Source organism: Protopterus annectens, chromosome 15.part0 (genome assembly GCF_019279795.1).
Source record: "Protopterus annectens isolate FY-2018-M chromosome 15.part0, PAN1.0, whole genome shotgun sequence".
Lineage (NCBI taxonomy): Eukaryota > Metazoa > Chordata > Ceratodontiformes > Protopteridae > Protopterus > Protopterus annectens.
This window is the reverse complement of record NC_056749.1, coordinates 125,172,198-125,197,576: the sequence shown is the minus strand read 5'-3', so window position 1 is coordinate 125,197,576 and position 25,379 is coordinate 125,172,198.

Genomic DNA, 25,379 nt, shown 5'->3' with positions numbered 1-25,379 from the left:
GTATAATATGCAGATGACACTACCCTTATTTGCGCCGCCCCCACCCTATATGAACTGCAATCCCTAACCCAAAACAACTTTACCCTAGCAGAAACATGGTTCACCAATATCAAACTTCTTCTCAACCCCCAAAAAAACAAACTTATTCTCTTTGGCCCAGGAAAACCACTGCCCCTAAATGATAATTTCTCCATCAGATCCAAAGACAACATTCAAATCAGCCCAACCACACACACTAAACTGCTAGGTGTAGAATAGACAACAATCTTAAATTCGACATCCATATTGCACAAACCATCAAGAAAGATAACAAAAAACTCGGACTCCTCTATAGGAATAAACACTTTATGACTAAAATCACCAAAGCAACCATTGCAAGAACCCATCTTCTATCCATCCTCCTTTATGCCTCTCCTATTTTGACCATCTCCACCAATCCGACCTAAAAAAAAAATTGAATCTTGCCACAACATGATCGCCAAATTTGCTACCGAAGCCTCTTATAGGTCCCATCACTGTCTATCACTTAAGCAGCTCAACTGGATGGAGCTGCCTCATATGCTACTACTCAAATCAACTATCTACTGCACACAAAACTATACTACTTTCCTGACCTAACCCCACACTTCAGCAGCTCATATAGCCACACATACCCAGTAGAACCCTTCAATCCAGCAACCAGAACCTCATAACTGTCATCAAGTGCATAAATAATGCTGGCATATCCCTTTTTGCCAGCACCATTGCCAAAAAATGGAACATTCTACCAAGCCAGATAACTTTTACCACCTCCATTTCTCATTTTAAAAAACTCCTGAAAACCCATTATCAAATAATTGGCTATGCTCATGCCACTCACCAGGCTAATCTTTAATAAAATAGTATCTCAGAACCTCAGCTATTCACAGACAGTTTGTTTCCTGAAAACTAAAAACTGTTTCTTTTTGAAATTCTATACCTCAATAATTGATTATTGTATGATTTGTTAATCTTTGCCACATTGTCTATGTAATTTTTTTTCTGTGTATCCAATGAATGCTCTCATGTTCTGCAATGTAAGATTTTTGTAATATATCGGTATTCTATGTGTTTTCTTGGAGCTTATCTCCTCGGGCCTCTGCTGAAAATGGACCTGTGTCCAGTTGGACTTTCCTGGTTAACAAATGTAAAATTAAATAAATAAATAAAATAAACCTGGTATTCAAGTAAACACCTGAGAACCAAGTACAAGGCAACACATAAGCAGTGTACTAAAACTTTTAGTCCTCAAAAATGTGACCACAAATACTTTAAACAATGCAAGAAATATCAAAAACATTTAATTCAAGTTTAGTGCTTTCATTCAAAAATAGCAGGACTTCCTCCGGATCTGTCCAAGTTAAAACAAACACACAAGCCTTTGCACAATATCACACAACATCACAATAGTCAGCTGATATAATGCTAATATAAATATATACTACATCATTAAAACAAACAAAATGAAAAAAAAAGAAGTAATGTCTAAAACTTATTTAAAAATGTTAAGGTTTGCATTTCTTAACTTAAGACTGTTAATAGCAATTTGATCATTAAAACCTGGAGGTAACACTCACCTGTAACCTGTTGCCAAACTAATTTGCAATATTTGATTCTTTTATTCTTCCCATAATACCCCCCCCCCCCGGTTAAAATTCACCCTTTCCAAGACAAAATACAAATGTATGATATGGGCACATTTTTAAATGTCTGTTCAAAGAATTGTTAGCGTTATCTCTCAGTACGTCATAAACATTCTCCTATATTCATATGTGTGGGCTTCTTTCATTTTTTCCAATATAGCCTGTCTTGTGTGATTGATATGTAGCACCCTTTGTTCCACAGTTACAATAATCAGAGGTTTCTCCTGTAGCCCTAAATGTCAAATGTATCACATTCACAAATGTATTTATATTGGCTACATGGGCCACACTTGCAAGTTCCCCTTTGGACATTTTAGTGGGAATCCAAAACCCTCCTAGTTTTTGGAACTCATTTAAGTTAGTAGCCCTTTCATAGAGAACGTTTAGTGCTTTTCCTAAGTAAAAAGTATCATCCCAAAAATAATGATATTCTTAATCACATGAAAATCAGCTCTATGTCACTACCATAACTTAACTGTATTTATTTATTTATTTGACATTTGTTAACCGGGTTTGTCCGATAGGGTAGAGAACCCTTTTCAATGGAGACCCGAGGAGAAAAGCTCCACAAAACAGTTACATAAAATTCAAATGTATACACGAATACAAAAATTATACAAATTATAACACATAAATCTAAAAAACTGTAAAATTGTATACATTTTTAAGATAGGCATAGTATGAATGAGGATGAGTTACAAGAGAAACAGAAAGCTGAACAGTATGAGATAGGAAGATAGCTAAAGAGAGAGGCAGAAAATGTGGGGGAGAGGCAGAGAAATAGTGTAAGTTAGGAGGAGTATATAAATTATAGTAGATAGGAATTAAATGAAAGACTGTATTAGATGGGAATTAAGTGAATGGCTGTTGAGAGGAAGATTGACAGGTAGACAAGTGATTGACTGGATAGGAAGAGAAATATAAAGGTAGGATTGGAAAATAGGAATATAGGATTATGTTGAGTCATTGTAAAGCATGCCATTGCTTCTGGTATTATTTATTTTATTTATTTATTTGATTTTACATTTGTTTACCGGGCTAGTCTAACTGGATACATGTCCATTTTCAGTAGAGGCCCGGGGAGATAAGCTCCTAGGTAATACAATGAATTTAACACAATTCTATCTATGGATATAGAAGACAAATACATCTATTTACAGTGCCAATTACAGGTTATCATAGTAAAAAAAAATAACAGTGTAGAATACAGGCATAACAAAGGATGCAGTTAAAATCCCAAAATTTACAGTATAGAATACAGTCATAGCAAAATAAAGTAATATAGATTAGGAGTTCGAGATAGTTAGCAGAACTAGTTTTATAAGGAAGAAGTTTCTTTAGAAGAGTAGATGGGATGGGAAGATCAGAGTATATAGTGACTCTTGAGCTAGTCAGGTTTAGAGCATGGGCATAGCCAGTGAGTTTTGAGATGCACTTTGATTGTTTTTGAAACAGGAAAGTGAGGAAGTGTGGAGAGTTCATTTGGTAGGAGATTCCAGGCTTTTCCAACTATATTAGAAAAGAGTGAGTCCCCAGCCTTGTTGTTTGTTTTAGTCATATGTGCTAGAAGTTTCTGAGAAGACCTTAAGGAATCTAGGTTTTTATAGGGAGTGATTAGTGTGGAAAGAATAGGAGTTTTGGAAGGTGTGTAAAGGGTTTTGTCAGCTATAGTTAGTTGATGGTATTTAATTAGATTTTGTAGTTCAAGCCATCCTAGCTGTTTAAGTTAAGGCAGTGATGGGTTCTAAATGGGTTAACTGTTGCAAATCTGGTGATGTTATTGTAGGACACTTCCAGTTTGCTGAGATTATTTTTAGATAGTTTAGTAAAAATAGGTTAGGGATATAGAAGAGGAGAGATTAGATGAGTGTGTGCTATTGTGGTTCGAGCTGAAGGTAGGAGAAATGATTTTATCCTATATAGAGAGCCTAACTTTTTGTTGACAGTTTTTATAGTATTGTTTATATGGGCATCAAAGTTTAGATTATTGTCAATGGTGACTCCTAATAGTTTGGTGGTAGGTTCAGGTGATCTAATAGTTTTATTGGTAGAGTTAACTGAGGAATCCAAACGGGGGGATTTTCTAGTAGGAGAGAAAAGGAGGAGTTTAATCTTTTTGGGGTTTAAGAGAAGGCATCTATGTGTGAACCATTGCTCAACTGTGTTAAAGACTTGTTGGGTGAGGTAGAGAAGTTCAGAAGAGGAGGGGGCTGAGCATATCAGCGTGGAGTCATCTGCATATTGTATGCATGTGGCTTGGGGGATGGCAAGGTGAAGGTCATTGATGAAAATGGAAAAAAGTAGAGGTCCAAGGATGGATCCTTGGGGGACACCAAGGTTGACTGGCAAGTGAGTAGAGAGGGATTTGTGCCATAGTACGGCCTGTTGTCTTTTGTCAAGGTAAGACTGGAACCACTTTATGGAGGATGTATCAAGTGACAGGGATTTTAGTATTGTGATGAGAATTTGGTGATTTGCCATGTCAAAAGCTTTAGACAGGTCAATAAATAGGGCAGAAGAGAGTTTGTTTAGATTGCGGTGTTTGTTGATACTATCTGTGAAGGAAAGAAGGGCAGTAGTGGTGCTATGTGAAGGTCTAAAACCATGCTGACAGTTGGCTAGTAAATTATTTTGTGTTAGATGGTGAAGTAGTTGTCTGTGAATGCAATTTTCCATTATCTTTGCCAGAGGTGAGAGGAGGGCAATGGGACGATAGTTGGAGAGTTCACTGGATTGCCCACCTTTGTGGAGGGGGATAATATGGGAAATTTTCCATAAAGTAGGGATATAACTTTCGGTAATAGTTCTATTGATCAAGATAGATATTGGATAGGCAATAGTTTTAGCGGCTAGTTGTAGGAATTCAGCAGGTAGTTGGTCTACTGAGGGAGAGCATGGTTTCAATTTTTGAAGAAGGGTTAGTATATATGATGTTGGGATGGGTTGAAAGTGAAAAGAAGGGGGAGAGGTTGCTTTATTAGTAGGTAAAGTAAAGTTGTTAGGTGAGAGCTGACTAGCTAGTGTTTGTATAGTGTCAGTGAAAAAGGTATTAAAATCATTGGCTATATTTATTGGTGTTTTGTGTTCAGTGTTTTGTGGGTTAGGAGTGGTGGATTGTCCTGGATGAAGTAGTTGGTTGATACTAGACCAAAATTTCTTTGGCTTGTTTTGACTGGCTTGTTGGGATAGGAGGTAGTAGTTTTTTTGTCAGATATTATAGCTTTTTTAGTTTGGTTTCTTAGTTGTCTAAAGGTTTGTTGGTGTATAGGGTTTTGAGTTTTTCTCCATTTTGCCCAATGTTTGTTTCTAGCATTGATTTTTTGTTTGGTTTCTTTAGAGAGCCATGGAGCATGTTTGTTTTTAGCTCTAATTTGTCCGGTAAGGGCATGGTGGTTCAGGATGGCAAGGAAGTTGGAGTTAAAGTAACTAACGGCTTCATCTAAAGGTAGGTTTTATAAGGGTGACCAGTTACATGCTTTTAGTTCCATCTGGAAAAGTTCAGGGTTAAAGTTCTTTTTAGATCTGATGTTTTTAATGGATGTTGGAGAGGGAAAGTTGGTTTTATGTCTGATGATATAGGTAAGAGAGTGGTTACTTAAATCATTAGGGAGGGTTCCTGAGTCATAAGTATGAGGAAGATGGTTAATGAGAATCCAGTCTAATAAGCTTGATTTCTTGTTGAATTTATTTATCCTGGTAGGGGAGGTAATGGTTTGGGAATACCCATATAGATTTATATGGCTTGAGGGGAGGTTGCTGCAGAAGCAGGTCCAGTCAATATTTGTGTCACCTAGAATGATGGTTTCTTGAGGCAGGTTTTGGGATAGCCAGCAAAGTATATTTTCCATGGTTGCTATGTTATTACCAGGAGGTAGATATATACAAATGATATAGATGGATTTGGCATTGTTAATAAGTTTGGAGATAAGAATTTCTGCATTGGAGTCTAGAGGTGGTTTGCAGTTATGAGTGGTTAATTGTAAGCTAGGTTTATATAGGATAGCAACTCCTCCACCTTTTTTTAGAAGTTCGGTCTAGTCTTAGGATATTATATCCAGGTGGGATGATCTCATTGTCTTTGGTTGTAGGTTTTAACCAAGTTTCTGTTAAGCAGAGTATATCGAAGGAGTAGATTTCAGTTAGGGCTTGGAGTTGAGTTACTTTATTGTTTATACTGCGTATATTAAGATGAGCAATAAAAAGGGAGTTAGATTGTTTGAAAAAGGCTTGGGGAGGACATATTTTGGAGTTGAGGGGAGAAAAAGGAGTAGTTGGGGGCCTGGGTTAGGGTGGATGTCGCCATCCTTTAAAGAGAGTAGTAGGTTTAGATAGTATAGGTTATGGATTCTACTATAATGAGATAGACATTTCCTTGGGTTTAGGTTGTTGTATTTTGTGTGTTGTGTTCTATGATATTTAGGAAGTATGTAGTTAGATGAGAATGTTATATTAGCATGTGTAAATTGTAGATGTGAGTTTGGAGAGATGGTTTCTTTCTTGGGATAGTTTTGGATTGGGTCTAGTGGGTTTTCAAAGAAGGTGAATAGATGGGTGAGGATTAAAGGAGGTAGTAGTGAGATAGTTAGTAAGAGTGTGATAAAGGGTGGGATGTGTTGATTCTTCATTTTATGAGTAGATACTGGCTATTTGATGGTAGAAGCTTGAAATGTATTGGGAGGAGATGGGAGAGTGGGTAGTGTCTGTTGTGGATGGAAGGGAGAAGTGAAAGGGTAATATTAGTAGAAATAGGTAACAGGAGAGTGTGTAGGGTGAAAGGATAGAGAGAAGAGTGTTTATGAAGAGGAAATGTAAGAACACGAGGTATAATAGGATTGAAGTGGGGAAAGGAAGATATGTGTTAGGAGAGAGATGAGAGAGGTAGGGATGTGGTTTGGGAGTAAGTGGAGGAGGAAGAGGTGTGGTCTAGGAAGTATAAAGGTAGGGCCCTTGGGGTGGGTGGGAATTGGGGGTAGGGAGGGGAGCGGAGTGAGCCTGCAGGGTGAACGGAGCGGGTAGAAACAGATGCTGAAACAGTCATAGAAAAACAATCAGCTAGGCTGAGTCTAGTGGTAGAATGGAGTAGAAATAGGGATAAGGGAGTCTCTAGTCAGGAGGTTAGAGGTGGAAAGGAAAAACAGAGGAGAGAGAACTGGAAAGGTGTCAGTGGGCAGTAGAAATGAAGGAAGAAAACAGTAACAGCTAAGTAGCACTTCGGGGACTGCTGAAGTTCAGAGCTGGGGAAAGGAGGTAAAAAAGAGAGAAAAAGAAAGGGGGGAGTAGTACAATATCTGGAGATAGGGCAACACCTAGTGGACGATTCAAGTATCGCAGGCTAGAGTGGGAGTGAGTAAGAATGGTAGCCTACACTAGGAGAGTGAGTAAAAGCAATAAAACAGGAGGGTATCTATACAGGTAGGTGGGATAGATAAAAAGGTAATGTATGGGGGAAAAGCAAAGGCTGCTGGCTATCCTAGCTCAGGCCTAGGTATACAAATATGTTGGTGCAGTCAAAAGTAAGTATTTCTTGTAGGAATTATTCAGCAGACATACTTTACTGTTATCCTTGATAAGGGATTGTCAGCTTGATATGCAAGGAGGTGACCCGCTGATATGTGGAGAGGGTTCTAAGCTTCCTGCGGACTAGCACTAGAAGCCGTAGGTGGGTAGAGTTACTTAGGAGGCAAGAGAGAGAAAATAGGGGGTAAGAGACATAAAATAAATAGCAAGATAGTACTTCACACAATATTAGTATTCAAAGCCTGCCACAATTCTTGTAGTATCTAATGTACATTACAAAAATCCATGATGCATAGTGAGATTAACAGTCATACACAGGGACATAACAGCTGGTTAGCAGTAATACATACTTAAGACTTTGGTAGCAGCACTAAGATTAGTTTTAAATCAAATATACTGATATAAACAGCAGTTAAGAAAAAAATTTAAACACAAATCCTGTTCCAATTATCAGCAGCAACTAATCTAATGAAGTCAGACTAGGTAATATTTATCATATTAATTTTCCTGCTTGTCACGTCCACTCCCAACAATGGAATTTATGTCCCAATTTTATACTTTGGAAAAAACTCATTTTAAATTTCCTCTAACAGCACGTCAGGATATTCTCTATCCAAAAACATACAATTCTGTTTGGTCATCTCTTTAATCAGATTATGTTCATCAGAGACCTTCCTGGCAAGTCTCACCAAATGGCCTTTAACTAAACTTTTTTTCTACACAAAAGGTTGACTATTATAATGTAAATATGAATCAGAATGGGTTTGTTTCCTATAACCCTTACAGCAGAATTTCTCATTTTCAATATATTTAATAATTTTCACATCCAAATAGTACATGTATTTATATGAATGTCTAGGAATAGGTTCATAGGTTTATACTAGGCTATCTGCCCTAAGGCATTTATAAGCCTAGCCCAGAGTTTTTGTGGCTTACGCCACCCCTTATGTTAAAAAATACTGTGCCCATTAGTTTGTTGTGCCTCTGTCCAGCAGTGACACAGAGATGATTCCCGGGGTAAACCTACGATCTTCCATCCACCGGTCAAGATTTCTCTTGAACAGAGCCAGCGAGGTGCTCTGCCTCACATGGACCGGGATTTTATTCCACAACATAGGGAGTCTCTGGGTGACAAATCTATCCCTCCAGCATGTCCTATTTATATCCGTGCTAAGGTTTAAGTTGCTTGCTCTAGTGGATCTGGTAGATTTGGATTTTTGAGGTGGAGCATGCCCATTAATTTCGGGTTGGACATGGCCTTGTATGTCAGGCACAGGTCACCTCTGAGCAGACGGTATGTGACTGAATAGAGCTGGAGTTTCTTCAGTCTGGCAGCATATGACAGATTTTGGAGTCCCTTTATCCTTTTGGTGTGGAACTTTTGGGGTCTCTCCAATTGCTGCAGGTGTCGGGTGAGATACATCCCGAATGGGGCATTGTACTCGATCATTGGTCTGATAAGTGAAGAGTACAGGGGAACAATGACCTCACTTGATCTGGATGTGAATCCCTTCATGATCAGGTGGGCAATGTAGAAGGTTTACCAATGTGAGTGTCAAAAGAAAGGCCACTGTCAACCTGGGTCCCCAGGTCCCTGATAACCTCTTCTGTGCTTAGTGGATTGCCACCTATATGGTAGCTTGGGGTAACCTTGTTTTTCCTGAAGGGTATGACTATACATTTTTTGGCATTTAACTTCAGGCCATGGCTCTGGCACCAGCTATCAGTTTCCGTGAGACCCCTCTGAAGGATATCTGTGTCCGATGTACTTTCCACTATGGCTCCCAGTTTGCAGTCATCTGCAAACTTTGTCAGCCACAGTCCTCCTATGTTAGCCTGTACTTTTGAGAAGTAGATGCCGAACAACAGGGGGCCAAGGACTGAGCCCTGTGGGACACCACTTGTGACCGGCTTGGAGTCTGACATGGCGCCAGCGACTCTAACCCTGTGGGTTCTGTCCTTTAGCCAGTTTGCAACCCATCTTGTGACATATGGGTTTACATTTAAGCTGGTAAGTTTCTCTATAATACCCGAGTGGGGTATTGTGTCGAAAGCTTTTGCAAGGTCAAGGTAGGCTGTATGGACTGCCTTTCCCTCATCAATGGCCTTGGTGACTGTTTCAAAGAAGTCGACCAAGTTCAAAAGGCATGATCTGCCCTTGACAAAGCCAAACTGGGTCGGGTCCAATGTCTGCAAGTCCCCTATGTCTTTGTTTATGAGTTCCATTATGATCCTCTCCATAGCTTTGCAGACCAGGCTTGTTAAGCTTATGGGGCGGTAATTACCAGGGTCCGTAGAGGCACCGCCTTTGTGGAGTGGGACCACAGTTGCCGTATGCCACTCCTTGGGCACGTATCCTGTGGTAAGGCTAAGATTAAACAGCTGCCTTATGTGCAGGTTTAGTTCTTCATTGAGTTCGTGTAGCACACAGCCGGGGACACCATCCGGTCCCATTGATGCTGTGTTTTTAGCTTTAGAGAGAGCAGCTTTCACCTGCGCATTGGAGATGTCTGGGAGGCTGCACTCCGCTGGGATAGTTATCTCTCCTTTGGGGGGGGGGGTGAAGTTTGCACTGAACCTGTCTGCCAGTATGTTGGCAATGTCTGTGGGTTCAGTGATTTTTCTGAGCATATCTGGGAGTTTCCACCCAGGTTTCTAACATAGCTGAAGAAGGCCTTATGATTGTCTTTTGAATCTAGGGTAATTTTTCTCTCAAAGTTGGCCTTGGATGATTTTATGAGTGCTCGTATTTTTTTACTAATAATGATCAAAGGTGTCTTCTCTTTTATGGATTTTGCTCTATCATGTAACAGCTTTCTCCTCTTATTGTAAAGTTTGTTTATGGCTGGGGTCCACCAGACTGGACATTTGCCCTTGGTGGAAAGAGTCTTGGTTTTATTAGGGATTGCCTGATCCATGCAGTCCTGGAGGTGTTCGTAGAAGGCATTTGTAAGGGCTTCCACAGCTTGGGTTGTGGTTTCCACTGGCTCAGGGGCCTTGAAGGATACCACACCAGTCTTGAGTAGTGTGAAGTTTGCTTTAGAGAAGTTCTTCACTGTGGTCTTTTTGTTTGGGGTGGGGGTGGGATGTGGATATCCAGTGAGATTAGTTTATGATCTGATCTCACCAATGAGGGATATACTTCCGATGTGGAGCATTTTGTCCCCATGTTTGTGATGATGAGATCTAGTATATTTTCTCCTCTTGTGGGAACGGTGACTAGTTGTTCCATGGCATTTGAATTTATGAACTCCAGGAACCTTTGGGCTAGAAAGTTTGGGCTTGAGTAATGTTCCCAGTCTATATTCGGTAGTTGAAGTCACCCAATATAATGGTGTTTGGAGATACTTTTATACCCTCCAGTGTCTTCAGGAAGGCTGTGTGGGGTTCCTGAGTTTGAGAGGGTGGCCTGTAGCATGCTACAAATTGTAGAGCAGTTTTGCCTATGGTTAATTGCACCTGGATGGTTTCCGATGCTTCGTGCGTTGCCACCAACCTGGAGGTGTGGGTATCCTTGATGAATATGGATACACCCCCTCCTTTTGTGGTGTGGTCCGGGTTTTGGGGCCGGAACGCATGATATGAGGTAAAACCTGATAGTGCCGGGGTGCTCTCAGGAGCCTTGAACCAGGTTTCAGTCACAGCACAGACATCGATGTTCTCCATACTGAGAAGGGCCTCGAGTGCATGCATTTTGAGATTTAAACTTCTGGCATTGAGCAGCATTACCCTTAAGTTTCTTCCCATTTTTGTTTTCTAGGGTGGTAGGTTTAGAATTTGAGCCTTGCCTAAAAAAGGCACTATGGGGGTGGCAAGAGCCTTAGCCAATATCCAGAATCCCAGGGGTGACAGGTGCAAGCCGTCCCTTGCGAAGCAGCGTGGCTTGTCAAGCATGTCATCCCAGGCAGACAGACACTGGATCCCCTTTGAATGATACCAGAAATTTAGCCAATTGTTAAAGCTGATCATCTTGTCTCTATGTTGTGGCATCATTCTTGTTGAAGGAAGGATGCTGCTCAGGGTCAGGGTCATACCTGCCTGGGCTACATAATCAGAGAGCTCCTCTATGGTCTCTTTTCATGTAGTCCAGGGAGGTACGTCTCAGGTCGTTCACACCAGCATGGACAATGACTGTGTCATATTTGTACTTGCTGTGGAGTGACCCGAGTGCTTGTGTTATGTGGCGGATTCTAGCACCCGATAGGCAGCTTACTGTGACCCTCTCCTTGTTCAGCCTGGTGAGTGGGACGTCAGTGTGTCTGACTATGGAGTCACCTATGACAAGTATGTTTGGTGTTGTATTTGGCCTTAAGGGCTGTGACTGCTTTGCACACTGATTTTGTGTTTTATGTGTTGCCTGTGGTGTGTCATGAGGTGGCGGTTGCTTGGATGTCTGCTTTGGAGGCCTCTGCTGTTTAGGTAAATTTTTGCTCAGAGCCTCCGAGTATGTCTTTGTGTGTTTGATTCATTGTTGTGATGGCTTTATGTGAAACTGGTTTTGTGGTGTGTGTAGTTGCCTTCTCCTCCTGTCTGGTCTTGCCAGTCCTGGGTTGAGAGAGCTCAGCCTCAGCCTAAGGAATAAACCTTAAAATTCAGTAGTAAAGTTTATATAGTCATTCTTCTATTTCAACATATAATATACATACGTCACCCAAAAACTGTGTAAAAACTCCAACATAGGGCAAATTAAATATAAAATCTTTTCCCTTTCCCACACAATATGTGATTTGATGTTAGGATGGTAGAGACTGACATCAGGTACTCCCGATCCTTGAATGGTGTGTAGCAGCCCTCTGAAACGAAGATCCAGTGAAAGATTCCTTTCTTGCAGTTTTCCTGTCAAACTTTTAGTGTTATCCAACGAGTTTTTCTTCATGTGATAATATGTAAAAAAAATGACCTACGTATTATCGCTACCACATAATAAGACGACAGTCAAGGTAGCTCATTCTGTAAACCGAAAAGCAATCCCGTTTCTATGATCAACGGCGGCCAGGCATGAAGTAAAACCTCATTGGACAACACTACAAGTTTGACAGTAAAAAAAAAAACAAGAAATGAATCTTTCACTGGGTCTTTTAATTCTCACTGTAATCTGTACAGCTCATTACCAATCCTCTTCCTTGTTAGCTTTCATTAGAAGGAGTTCTGTCTTATATCCCACCTTATTTATAATTTCTGGCACAGACAACTGTTGTTAAAGTGGTGCTAAACTTATAAAGGTGTGTTAAGTTTGACTTTGTAAAACTGAACTTTTTAAAGAATCAGTGTTCATCCTGGCTCAGAACGTAGGAGCAAAACTAGCTGGATTCCTTGAAAATGCATGCATTGTAAAATGATATAGCCTCTCTTAAAATATAAGATGCTAAAGCTCACAAGAAATGGCATGACTAGTTTGCTAAAAGTTCATTATACATTTATATGTACTTACGACATAAGTACCGACATTTCTTTACCATGAATATCCAAGTAGCCAGTAACCCTTTGTCAGCAAAGAGCCATGGAGAAAAGCAACATAATGAGGTAAATTGCACAGATTATTTTTTTTTTATTTGCTGCGAGTGTCACTGTTATCCAAGGAAGTTGTATTTTATGGCTTCCTCGACTTGTGTGCAGATGCAGGATTTATTCTCTGTTAAGAAAACGAGCCAAATGCGAAGTCACAGAGTTGTTTAGAATGTGGTTGCGATAATACTGAAGTACCAAAAATTGTCTGTTTGATACAAGTGGCAGTCATAAAAAATGAAATCAAGTAGCCAATGAACATATCACAAGATACCCGTATATTAAGCAAAACTCAGACTATTAAAACAATAAAATCATTCACAGTTAGTAATTTCATCTTTAATAATAAATGAAGACTGCTTCAGACTGGTCATTTGGCATCTCATGGTGCAGTCATCTTTCTGCTTTATTCTAAATATGCCAGAAATAAATCTGACAAGGAAATTATTGGAATAAGATGTAAATGGGTAATGGCTTAGAAAGCAAGAAGACAGCTTGGAAATGCTCAATAGGTTAATGACAGAATATCACACAATGAAATATTCTGATGAGCATAAACTAATCATATTACAAGTAGATGCAATCCCAAATGGAATTGGTATGGTCATTATTTACTTACTTATTCTCTTACTTAATTTTGATTTGTTTACTGGAATAATTTGACTCAGCTATATTCTCTTACTTAATTTTGATTTGTTTACTGGAATAATTTGACTCCGCTACAATAGCCTCTTTCCAGAGAGAAAAGCTCCACAATATAAAGTTTATATAAGGTGCACAACAGTAAAATTAGTCTTAAAATCTTCACTACTTCATATGTGCCCAGTGTCTTTATGGATTTGAAAGAAAGGAAGTGCTAAGACAGAAACAGAGCTAATTGCATATCAGGTTTCGTTATTTTTCTCCCAATGTTTTGAAATTCGATCATGTGGTATTTCAATGGTCTGAAGTAGACCCAGCAGAGAACACCACTGTATCACAAACAGCAAAACACATCAGTTTACAATTACAATCAGAGGAACTTTCACTAACCATCCTATCATAAACACTACTGTCCTCCTCTCAGTATGAAGTCAGTCCTAAAGACTGCTTCATGCTCCCAATGTTCTAACACCAAAGAACCCCCCCCCCCCCAATACTACAATGATCATTATTCAATGTAATCATAGGTGAGAGGCCTTTCCTGAAAGTAGCCTTTGCAGCATTAATTAGTCCCATGTGTCAATAAGCTACTGTCCGGCCAGTGTCCAGTTGCCTAGCTTGGGTCAGCTGGGTATAGCACTGTTGAGCAAAAGCTTGATGTAAAATCAATCATCCTGCCAAACATGAACTAAGAATCACTACACTCAGTGTAGGTTAACTGACTTGACACAGCTTGCAAGTGGGTGGCATGATGGTAAGAAAGAGGATGGACATCCTATGTATCCAAGAGACAAGGTGGAAGGGCACTGCAGCACAGCCACTTGGCTTGGGATCCAGAGTCTACTACTCAGAAGGAAGACAGTCTAAAAATGGTGTAGGAGTTGTGGTGAGGGAGAGATTTCAGAAGATGGTAAGGTATGTCATAGGAATTAGTAACAGACTCAGATGTAATGACTGGACAGTATTCATAATCTCAGCCTATGTCCCACAACAGGGCTGTGATCATGTGGAAAAGAGTGCAATGAGGCAGTAGCTGCAGGACCTACTAGATAAAGGAGGACAACATGAATTGGTGCTGATAATGGGCGACCCAAGTGCACATATCAGGACAAACAGAAAAGGATACCTGAACTGCCTGGGTCCACATGGGTGGGACAACAAAAATAAAGGAGGAGAGGCCATTCTAGACTTCTCTCTGGTAAATGGCTTGATGGTGGCCAACACATGGTTCAGCAAGAAAGACGGTCACAAGATCACAAACAAGAGTGTTCAACGTGCAACTTGGGTGGACTTCCTCCTAGTAAGAAAATCCAGATGGTAGAATCAGTGACTGCAAAATGATCCCAAGTGAAGCAGTCCACCTACAACATAAACCACTGGTTGCCCAATCAGCTGCAAGCAGAGATCAGAGAAGGTTACAAAGTCAACAGAGACTGGGCTGAAGACCTAAAAGTTACCTGGAGAGAAAGTACTATAGTTTGAGGCATTACTCAGGACTCCAGCACCTAAAGAAGAGGAGGAAATAGGTGGAGTTGAGGAAGAATGGCAGCACCTCAAAACATCATACAAAATAAATATGTGGCCAAGTCAGGTATGGAAATAAGATACATAAGGAAAGCTGGTGGTAGAATATAGAAGTCCAGGAAGTCATCAAAAGAAAGGAGTAGTGTAGAAAAAAGTGGGAGACAGAAAAGACAGATCAGGCTAAAATACTGGTTGGCTAACAAAGAGGCTAAGAGAAGAGTTATAGTAACAAAGAACAAGGCATCAGAGACACTCTACCAGCTTATGGAAAGTGACTTAGTAGATGACACAAAGAAACTATAACAGGTTGCAAGACAGAAAGAAAGACAGTCAGACACCCTTCATAAGGGAAGCCAGCAAAAACCTGCTCACCAGTCCTTAGGACACCAGAGGCAGATGGAAGGAGGACTTTCAGCAGCTTCCAAATGAAGAAAATCTAACACAAGCTGTACTGCCCCAGACACAGCCTATGATGAAAGAGGAGGAGGAGCCCACCACAGAAGTAAGAAAAACACCAAGGAAAATGAAGTCAGGGAAAGCAGCTGGCTGAAATGAGGTCACAGAGGATACAATTAAGATGTTAGGTGAGATCGGGGAGAAACAGCTCCTGCGTGTACTCATACCAGTGTAGAAGGAAAGGCGTATCCTAGATGACTGGAGAATAAGCATACTAGTGGCAATATTCAAGAATAAAGGGGACATCCTCAACTGTGGGGAGTGTAGAGGTATCAAACTCCTGCCACATTGCATGAAAGTTCTCGAGAGGGGGAATGACAAATAAATACGAAGAGTAGTAGAATGTAAGATGGGAGATGAGCAGTTTGGATTCAGATCAGGCTGCAGCACAACTGACCTGGTGTTTGCAGCGAGAAATATACTTGATGGGAAGCTAGGGATGAGGAAAGAGTCCATTTGGACATTCCTAGACTTGGAGAAAGCATATACCAAGGTCTCAAGAAAGCTGATATGGACAGTCCTGTGGTGGTTTAAAGTCCCAGAAGCATTGGTAGAATTAATGCAGGCTATGTACAAGGATCCAATATCTTGAGTACCAACAGTGCTCGGTCTCACAAAGGGGTTCCCAGTGGGAATCGGTGTGCATTAGGATTCAGCGCTGAGCCTACTGCTGTTCATACTGGTGATGGACTACATTAGAAATCAGGCTGGAGGGGACAGATCAATAAACTTGCTGTATGCAGATGATGTGGCATTACAGGCAGACTCTAGGTTAGAACTTCATCAAAGGATAGGAGAATGGAATGCAAAACAGAAGGTTCGTTGGATAAAACTGAGCACAGATAAGATAGTTGTAATGGCAGCAAAAGGGGGGAAATCAGAAGAACCTGAGAATTGAGACAGAAGGAAAAATATTGCAACAGGTTAACAGCTTCAAGTGTCTGGGAGGGGGGATTGAGGAGAAGGGAAGTCTGAATGAGAAGGTCAGAGTTAAAATCGGAGGGGCTGCAGCCAACTGGTAAAGAATATTAGGTGTAGTATATGACAGAAGAATGCAAAGAAGCTGAAAAGTAAGGTATACAAAACAATGGCACAACCTGTACTACTGTAAGGTATAAAAACCTGGGCAGTAAAGGCAGAGCAGTTGAGGAAGTTAGAGGTGATAGAGATCAAGTGCCTGAGATGGGTGGAAGGATGCAAACAGTGGCAGAGATGAAGAAATGAGGACATCAGAGGAAAAGCCAAATTAGCTCCAATTGCAGAAAAGGTCAAAGAAACAGAATACGGTTAGTTTGGGCACGTGCAGAAAAGCAAGACAATCCGGCAAAAATATTTGGGACAGGAAGAAAGCAAAAGGAAATGAGGGTATCCAACAAAGAGGTGGATGGATTTTGTGAGGGAAGACCTGCAACAATCAGGCTTAAGTGTCGAAGAAGGTAGAAAAATGCCATTGAATAGAGAGAGATGACAACAGTTGACACAGCACCCCAACACCACATAGAAAATGTGAAAAAGGGGGTTGATGATGATGATGGATAAGGCAGGTAAAAGTGGAGCAGTAGTCTTTTGAGAAAGAACTATTTACATGGCAGAAGCCAATTATTTATTTTATTTATTTATTTTACATTTGTTGACTGGGATAGTCCATCTGGGTGTAAGCCCATTTTCAGCGGAGACCCGGGGAGAAAAGCTCCAATAAAACAAGAACATTGAAAGGTACAGTGTCAGTTTTGCATATAATTTATCAGAAATATTTAGAGACAACAAAGAAAGTACAATATACAATAGGCACTTTAGTGAAAAGGAGAAAGTTATAGCAATATATTAAAGTCGCATATATATCTATATATATATATTTTTTTTTTTAAGGGCAGGGGTCCATCTTTAGTTGCTCATTTGAGTATACTTTAATACGTGTACATAATGTATGCCCTTACAAAAGAAAAGGAATTATCAAATTATACTCTTATTGTAGGTAGCTGTATTCTTTTAAAACAAGTACATATTAACTTCGTTCATTATTTCAGTAAAGAAGTTGATGGGTTTTTACTATCAGCAGTAGAATGTGGTAGCATCAGTGTGGATTTAAGACACAACTGACTGTAGACTTCTCACGGTACCAATATCTTTACTTGCTGCTTAAAATTCATACAAAGATGACACCTATTCTGGCCCACCTATTTCAGGTCAGGGGTATCTCAATGAACCATTATCAGCTTACTTGCAGCTAACTTTAAAGCCTTTGTTAGGTGAGATAAGGGCTCACATTATTTATTTATTTGACAATTGTTGACAGGGTTGGTCCAACTGAGCCAGTGGCCCATTTTCAGTGGAGACTCAAGGAGAAAAGCTCAAATACAGAGAAATACAGTATGATAAGCATATTTGAAATACAACACAGTCTTAGAGGTCTTGTGTACTAACAGCAGTAAAGTGGAAGCTATAGTACATAAAGTGAGTACACAGATATAATACAAGTACAGAGAAGACGTTTTGAACATTTCAAGCATCTCTATAAAGTATTGCACACAGCAGTCCTATGAAGTACAGAAAAGCAAACAGCAAACAGAAATATAGTACCTAAAGCAAATAGAAAAAAATCACTAGACAGCTATATTACACATTCAGAGTAGGCATTTAAAGTAGTAATAATACATTTACATGTGATGAAGTGGTAAAGCATATGGGTCTAAAGTGTAGTATAACTAAGTGCTAATAAGGAAGAATAGGAAATAGTGGAGTGAGGTGACTGTGTAATAAAATGGTGGTAGAGTGTTAGGGAGAGAAGAATTAGATAGGGCCGTGACAGGAACAGGGCTTTGAGTTAAATAGGAGTAGTCTAAGTTCCTTTTTGAAGTGACTAGGGTGGGGGGGGGGGTGGATCTTATGGCTAGGGGGAGTTTGTTTCATGCTTGGGCTACAGAGCATTTATATAGTAATTTCCCAATATTTTTGTTAGGTTTATAAATATTGAGGAGTTGCTGAATGGAAGTACGGAGGGAATGAGTGGGGGTGTAATACGAAACAAGTGAGGAGAGAGAAGGGGAGGAAGGATGGTTTATATATTATTGAGTGCGTGATTTGAAATTGTAATAGGAGTTTTGGGGGGAGTCCAAGCCATAAAAGAGAGTTGAGTGCAGGGCAGTGGTGAGAGTTGTGTGGTGTGTTAGTGACAAATCTAGCAATTTTGTGGTATGCATGTTGGAGTTTAGTTAAGACTGTAGATTGCAAGTTAGTAAGGATTGGAGCAGCATAGAGAAAGGAGGGGAGAAGGAAAGCCTCAGCTAGGGAGAGTCTAGAGTTAGAGGTAAAAAAAATTCAATTTCTGTACAGTAGACCAAGTTTTTGGTGTTTTTCTTTAATATTTTGGAGGATATGCAAGTTGAATTTAAGTTCATTGTCTATGATGGTACCTAAGAGCTTAGTGTAGGGGTCAGGTTTATGGTGGTTGAGTCAATGGTTGTGATGGCAAAGGTTGATTTGTGTTGAGAGAGAGAGAATGTGAGAGAAATAACAGGAGTTTAGTTTTTTTTGGATTTAAGATGAGTTGATTGTGAGACAGCCACTTTTCAATGGATAGGAAAGAGGCCTGGGTGAGAGCATGAAGGTCAGAGATATTGTTAGAAATAGAGATGAGTGTAGAGTCATCTGCATACTGAATAAGGGAGGATTGTTTGCAAGAGGTATGGAGACCATTGGTGAAAATATTGGCCAGAAGGGGGCCAGGGATAGAACCCTGGGGTACTGCAGATGTAATGGGTAGGAAGGAAAAGCAGAAAGAGAGCCATCTGACAGACTGTTGCCTATTGGTGAGGTAACTGATAAACCAGCTAAGGGAGGGACCAGAGAGACTGAGTTCAGCAAGTTTAGATAAAAGTATACTGTGAGAAACAGCATCAAAAGCTTTGGAGAGGTTAAGGAAAAGACAGGATACAAGTTGATTATTGTCTCTGGCTTCAGCTACAGTGTGAGTAAAAGATAAGAGTGCAGTGGAAGTGCTGTGTTTTGGCCAGAAACTGTGTTGAGTGGGTGTTAGAAGGTCTTCCTGGAGGAGAAAATTGAGTAGCTGAGTATGAATGCATTTTTCAAGAATTTTAGAGAGAGGAGAAAGTATGGCTATGGGTCTATAGTTAGATGGGTTGGTAGAGTTCCCACCTTTATGTAAAGGGATGGTAAAGAAAGATTTCCAAATGTCTGGTACCGTGGCTTCCTGAATGGATCTGTTGATTAGCAGGGATACTGGGCAAGCTATAGATTCAGCTGCTAGCTTTAGGAAGATAGGAGGAAGGTTGTCTGTGGAGGGAGAGCAGGGCTTGAGCTTGAGAAGGAATGATTTAATGTAAGCAGTGGAAATGGGTTTAAGGGACAAGAGGTTTTTGTTGTCTGGGTTGGGAGAGGTGGGAGAGGGATAAGAGTTGTGGTTGGGGTGAGTAGGTTTCTGGAGAGTATCAATGAAGTAATTGTTGAGAAGGGTGGTAGTTCCTAGTGGAGTATTGTTAGGGAAAATGGACGGAATGGAAGGGCTACCAGGATGGAGTATTTTGTTAAGGGTTGACCAGAATTTTCATGGATTGGATTTACTGTGGATTTGGGGAGAGTTGTAGTAAGATTTTTTATCTTTGTTGATTTGTATCTTGGCATGGTTCCTAAGCTCTTTGTAGGTTTGGAGCAAGGAAGGAGTTTTGATTTTGGCCCAGACTTTCCAGACACTATCTCTTTGGTGCATAAGAGCTCTGGTTTCTTTAGATAGTCAGGGGGCATAATCGCTGTTTATTATAATTCTTCTGGTAGCGGCAAGGGAGTTGAGAATTTCTAGAACTATATTGTTGAATTTTAGAATGGCTTCATTGAGAGGGTGCTGCCGGAGGAAGGACCAGTCAATACTGGATAATGTAGAATTAAATATGTTGGAGTTAAAATTTGAAAGTTTACAACAGTCTCTGTAAGAGTGTGGTTTAGGTGCTTGGGGACAGTGTCTTAGGATGAAGGTGGGAAGATGGTCACTTAAGGTGTCCGGTAAGGTACAGGGGTTGTGATAAAGGTTAGGAGTATTAGTGAGGATCCAATCAAGTATAGGATTGGAGGAAGAGGTTTTGTGCATACAGGTGGGGAATGTGGCATGCTGGTAAAATCCATGTAAGTTGATACTAAGTTGTGAAGAGTCAGATGTTAGATTAGACCAGTCAATATTGACATCCCCAAGGATGACAGTTTCATAGGGAATATTGTGAAATAGCCATTAACGGATTAGTTCAAGGGTTGGAATATTATTATCTGGAGGGATATATATGGAGTTCCAACATGTAAAGGTCGTAACCGGCGTTTTCAGCCAAGGGGAAACGGAAAGTAGAAATGGACTGACTGTTTTCAGGTCTGTTACAGAAAGACTTTCTTCTCCTACTGTTGTCAATAACTCCGTTAATGTGCATAATGTGGTTTGCACTGATGGCAGTTTAAATATTATTAATTTATCTGATTGTTTGATTACGGATGATATGAAAAAAGTTTTGTACAGGGGCACCAAGTTCATACCCACACACATTCCGTCGTTGGCGGAAATTTTGTTAAGAAGTAAAAAATTTTTGTAGAAAATTATATTTAAAAGTTTTTTTTCATAACAGACAAAATGTCCCGGAAATTTATGCAAGTGATAACTCTATTTTAGAGAGTTCGCTAATGGACATTTCGATTTATGAAAACGAATGTGTTGATATTTATGAAAAAGATGAAGAAACTAGTGTTGTGGGTTTTGAATTTAACACGGGTTATTGCAAATTCGACATTCCGAATGTTCCATATGCTAGTGATTTTACACCCTTGAAAAATAATTCTTGTATTAATTTTTTTGAAAAGGTATTGAACAAGCAGATTACCAAAGAATATTTTTTGCTTAAAAAAACAAATGAAAAGTTTCAACTTGTGTAAGGAAGAGTGGCAAGCCTTATGTGAAATAAGAAGGATGAGTGATAATTTTGTTTTTTTGGAATCAGACAAGGGAGGCAATTGGGTTGTATTTAATAGGGAGAAATACAACTCAATAGCTTTAAATATGTTATCAAATAGGAATGTATATGTTTTATTATCTACCAATCCCAAAACAGAATTTAATGACACTTTATTTGAGCTTTTAGAAAGGGGTGAAAGGTTAGGATTTTTCTCCCAGGGTGACATCAGAAAGTTATTTATCAAAAATCCTAATGATGCAAGATTTTTTGTTCTACCTAAGATACACAAGGATTTGATGAATCCCCCTGGGCGTCCAATAGTCTCAGGCAAGGGGGCATTTTTACAAAACGTTGGTATTTTTTTGGATTCAGTGCTAAAACAATATTTAAAAAGAATTCTGTTGCATGTTAAAAATACCAAAGAAGTTTGTGATAACTTCAGGGGGACAATTTGGCAAGATAACTATTACTGGGCAAGTGTAGATGTAGTTTCATTGTATACATCTATTTCCACACGGTGGGGTTTGGAGGCCATATACACTTTTCTAGGGGAAGGACCAAGAACTCATTTTATTATTTCCCTTTTGGAATTTTGCCTTACACACAATGTTTTTGAGTTTGACAAAAAGTATTATTTACAAAGAGAAGGAACAGCCATGGGTGCTAGTTTTGCACCATCCTATGCTATAATCTTCAAGGGACATTTTGAGAATTTATTTTTATATACAAAAAAGTTTTTCCAGAATAATGTATTGATTTATAAAAGATTTATAGATGATCTTCTATTTTTATGTAGAGGAAACCCCCAAGATTTTGATGAGTTTGTATCTAGTTTAAGATCAAATCCATGTGGTTTAGATTTTACTTATGTAGTTGATACCAATACTATCCAATTTCTGGATGTGCAATTTTATGTTGGTTTGGATGGTAGGATTGAACACAAACCTTTTCATAAAATTACAGCAGTAAATAATTTTTACATGCTACTAGCATGCACAGTGACCATTTAATCAATTCTTTACCTTTGGGAGAATTTAAAAGAATAGCTGGAAATACATCTGAAGTTGTTAACATTCAAAGAGAATTTGATATTATTTGTCAGAAATTAATGGATAGAGGTTATCCACGGGATAACATTCGATTACAAAGAACTAGTGTAGAAAGGACATTAAATTTAAAGGGTCATGGATGTGGTGATAAGAATAAAAAGAAGAGAGTAAATAAATTATTACATAACAACAAAATTAAATTTATAGAAATGGATAAAATATTTTTCGTGAATAAATTTTCTTCTTTTTCTCCAATTTTAAAAAGAATTGTGTTAAATATGTGGCCCATTATCACTAGTGATGATTTCCTGAAAAATATAGTTCCCAATAATATCATTTTTTCTTATACCAGATGTAAAAAATTGAAAGAATTGGTTAGAAGTAAGGGTAAAAAAGAAAAAGAAAGTAATGCAGGTGCTTTTGCATGTAAAAAATGTAAGGTTTGTGAGAGAATTATTAATTTGGATGGTCATAGAATCAACGGGGTTTTATATCAAGCATTGGATCATTTTGATTGCAATTCATCTGGGGTTATATACATTATAGAATGCAATTGTGAGGAGAAAAAATGGTACATAGGACAGACCAAGCGTATGGTAAAACAAAGAATTATGGAGCACTTAGGATACATTAGGAATGGTAGACTTGATAGTCCTGTTGCCAGTCATTTTCACCAATTTCATAATGGGGAATCTACTGGTTTTAAATTTAGTATTTTGGCTAAACCACATGGGCAAGGGGAAGCTAATTTTCAATGTAAATTATTAAGTATGGAATCTAAATTTATTATTAATTATAGGACCTTGTCTCCCAATGGAATGAATTTGGAAATTTAATCATTATAAAATATTTAATAAAATATATTTATGTATTGTATTTGATATAATTGTATAATTCGATATTTGTATTAATCAGCATTTAATTGAAATTGTTACATTTATTCTATTAGTGATTAATTGTTTAATTAATGTGAATGAATTGGGTGTATATATTCTGGTTGAAGTAAAATGATGATATTCCATGTGAAGGCGAAGGCCGAGGTTCCAGAATTTGAACTTCAGTAAAGAAAAGTAAAAAATCCAGTTTGGCTGCTTTTCTTTTGTGTTTTTTCATGTTGGAACTTCGATTTGGATTCCCTGGAGTCCAGAAGTGTTTCTAGTTTAAAATGGGATATATATGGAACCTATAACAAATTTATTATGTAAGTTTATGTGGCAGTTCAGGAGAAGTAGTTCAGCAGGGTGGAAACTGGGAATAGTAATAGCTACTGGTGAGAGACTGAGTTTATCTGAGTACAGGATGGTCACACCACCACCTTTTTTAGGGATTCTGTCAGTACAGTAGATGTTATACCCAGGTGGTAGTATTTCATTGTTAGTGATGTGGGGTTTGAGCCAGGTTTCAGACACAGTTAGAATGAGAGGGGAGGTATGGGCTACCCAAGTGTGGAGTTCAGTAACTTTGTTAATAAGGCTTTGAGTATTTAGGGAGTATATGGCTAGTTTTTTAGCAGAGGAGATGTGAGTATTGGGGTTGTGGGGAGGGTATGGTTGAGAGGGGGAGGGGAAGATGGTTGAGAGGGGGAGGGGAAGAAGAGGATGGAGTATTGTGTGGGGAGCTGGAGGGTGGAGTGGAGGGACCAGGGTTGGGGTGGATGTCCCTGGACAGAAGTAAGGAACTAGCGGATAATTTAAGCAGGCTTTGCAGTGTGTGGAAGTTATAGGGTTTAGGTCTGGGTTTGCTGGATTGGGGAGTGAACTTCAGAAATGTAAGTCAGTGAAAGTAGATACTGGAGAGGTTAAGGAGAGATGGGGAGATTATGAATGTGTGAAAGGTACTGCACCTGTAAGGGGTGGTTGTGGTGGAAGAGCGTAAATAAGGCAGGGAGAGTTATTGTGATAGGAAGTTGAGACTAAGAGAAGGATATAAAGTAGGATGGAAATATACAAGTGGCACATTGTGAGGTGAGTAGTGTGTAATTCCAAGGTGGGATAGAGGGGGGTGATTGAGAAGGGAAATGATCTTAGTAGGAAGTGACAGTGTTTGATTGGAAGTGGTGGGTGGGAGGGAAGTGGGTGGTGATTGGATGTCCTAGAAGGAAGGGGTGTGTCCAGATGAAATAAATGTAATTGAAGTGGGGGTGGGAATGGGGGTAGGGTAGGGGAGCGAAGTGAACCCGAGTGCAGCAAGGGTGAATGGAGGGTCCAAACCCAGGAGATAGTGGAATCACCAAAAAAAAATAATTACAGACACTACTCATTTTTAGCAATGTTACAGGATATACCAGTTGAACAGGATACCCTTCTGTGTAATTTAGATGTTCAGTCCCTTTATACCAGCATTCCATACAGTAAGGGCCTTGAAACCATATAGTATTTTTTGGAATGCTCCTGTACTTAGATTGTTGAGTTTAATGATTTTCTTTTCACTCTCTTAGATCTAGTGTTACACTCTAATGTGTTCCACAGTAATGAGAATTGTTACCACTGACTAAATCTACAGTGACCTAGTTATGGCTTATTTGAGGTTAAAAGAATTTATGATGATGAGTCCAATTTGCATTTCCCTCACATGGATATGTAGACTATATAGACTATTGTTGGTTACTATGGAAAGGTGTATCAAGTGAGCTGAAACATTTTTTTTCATAACAATTTGGGGTTACAATTCACTTATATTCAAAAAGTTTTACTATGAATTTTCTGGATGTTTCAGTAACAGAAGTATTGGACAGCAATTCCTCTCCTGTTCTTTACAGAAAACCACTCACTTGTAATTCCTTGTTGTTAGCCTCCAGTAGCCACCCTTGTCATGTAAAGCATGGCACCTCTTACTCACAATTTCTCAGAATAGAGAGACTTTATAATGAGCCTTCTGGTTAGCGGAATATATTTCCAGAGCTGTTCTGAAGAGTGAAAAGAGATCTAGATCTGATCTGTAGTCTCATCACATGAAATATGAAGCTGCTAATTATGTAGGCATAAGATGTGATTTAATAAATGATACTAACACACTGAACAGTGAATCTGCTATTCAAAATTGCTGTCATCTATTAACTGGAGACAAGTTTTTTTAACAAT